This window comes from Vigna unguiculata, unplaced genomic scaffold (genome assembly GCF_004118075.2).
Source record: "Vigna unguiculata cultivar IT97K-499-35 unplaced genomic scaffold, ASM411807v1 contig_3, whole genome shotgun sequence".
Classification (NCBI taxonomy): domain Eukaryota; kingdom Viridiplantae; phylum Streptophyta; class Magnoliopsida; order Fabales; family Fabaceae; genus Vigna; species Vigna unguiculata.
The window spans coordinates 128289-130000 of NW_021011005.1; the positions used below are offsets into that span (position 1 = coordinate 128289).

At 36.6% G+C, this 1712-nt stretch overlaps 1 pseudogene across 1 annotated transcript in view; it reads right to left on the reverse strand.

Annotated features, from left to right (window-relative positions):
• Positions 1 to 571: 571 nt before the first annotated feature.
• The window catches only part of LOC114171578, a 6199-nt pseudogene continuing 5058 nt past the window's right edge, over positions 572 to 1712 (reverse strand). The window contains exon 3 of the transcript XR_003601588.1: positions 572 to 1712. This exon is cut by the window's right edge and continues 590 nt beyond it. The product of XR_003601588.1 is annotated as a DNA-directed RNA polymerase subunit beta-like (transcript).

Here is a 1712-nt window from a genome sequence, read left to right on the forward strand (position 1 = left end):
AAAAGGACATTATATGGACTGGATTAAAAGGATCGGTCATTCTAAAATTAGGATTCATTTCTTGTCGAAAATATTCACTTGTAGCATACCATATCTCAATGGATTGGCGTAATTTTTCTACTGCATGTACATTTCCATAATGATGCTGTTTTTCCAAAATCAAATTTTGGTGTTCAGCATCTCGGACTAGCCATCCTTTCGAAGGTATTGTTAAAAGGTCATCAATTCCTAATGAAATGGATGTAGCCGTAGCTTGGCGGAATCCCAGAGTCTTGACTTGATCCAGGATATGTGATGTATATGCCATTCCGAAGTGATCTATTAATCTGCTAATAAGTCGTTTAATGGCAGTTCCACCTATCACTTTATTGTGAAACATTAGATTGGTCCGTTCTGCCATAAGTACCTCCCTATTCCACTCAGTGGGATTCATTCAGTTCAACAATGGATTTGAGTCAATGATTGAAAAACTGCCTTTTCTTTATCTTAATTTGTGTAGAAATTGAGAAATTAAAAAACTAAGATCCTTGTTAAATGTTAAATCATGAAGATTTGAATTTACACCAGTATCATAAATTTGTTTATCTTAGATACAACCATCTATATGATTAGATACCATATGAATAGGCTCGGCAAAAACCTTGTACAGCTTCTTCGATTTCTCGATAAAAAGAAATATGACCTACGTTGGTTCGAATGTAAATAGAACGAATTTGTTTTTTTGTACTTCTTACTACTAGATAATGCCCATAAATTTCATGATAGGTGCCTAAAGATTCATAGTGAACTTCGATAGGAACTTCTCTTGACGAAATAATGCGTAGATCTAGTCGCCACCGGAGCCACAAAGGACTATCGAAGGTTATTCTTTTCTGTTGATAAGCTCCAATTGCATCATAGGAATTCCAAAAAAAAGGTTCTTTTTTTTTCGTATACTTATAGTTTTTTTGGGGAATTCTTTCATTTTTCAAATTTCTGCAATTACGTGGATTATACCTATTTGAAGAAATACCCCGACGATTCCCATTCGTTAATATGTAAAGTCCAATAAGCATATCTTGAGTTGGTACAGAAATTGGATCCGCGATAGCTGGAGACAAGAGGTTTGTATGAGAAAACATAAGTAAACGTGCTTCTGCTTGAGCTTCTAAGGATAAAGGCACATGAACAGCCATTTGATCGCCATCAAAGTCTGCATTGAATCCCTTACAAACTAATGGATGCAAACAAATAGCACGCCCCTCTACTAAAATGGGTTGGAATGCCTGTATACCTAATCTATGCAGAGTAGGTGCTCTATTTAGCAATACGGGATGTCCCTGCATAACTTCTTGAAGTATTTCCCATACAATCGGTTCTTTTTGCCGAATTTTACTCTTAGCAATTCCTATGTTGGAAGCAAAATGTTTTCGAATTAGATCACGAATTAGAAATGTCTGGAAAAGTTCTATTGCTATTTCGCCGGGCAATCCACATCTATGTAATGAAAGTGATGGACCTACAATAATGACAGAACGACCTGAATAATCAACCCGTTTCCCAAGTAGGGTCTCGCGAAATCTTCCCTCTTTACCCTCGATTATATCAGAAAAAGATTTGTAAACCTTATTATGACCGTCCCTCATCGGTTGTCCGCGGATTCCATTATCAAGAAGTGTATCCACGGCTGCTTGTACCAATTTCTCCTGACATATTACTAATTCTCCTGGAGT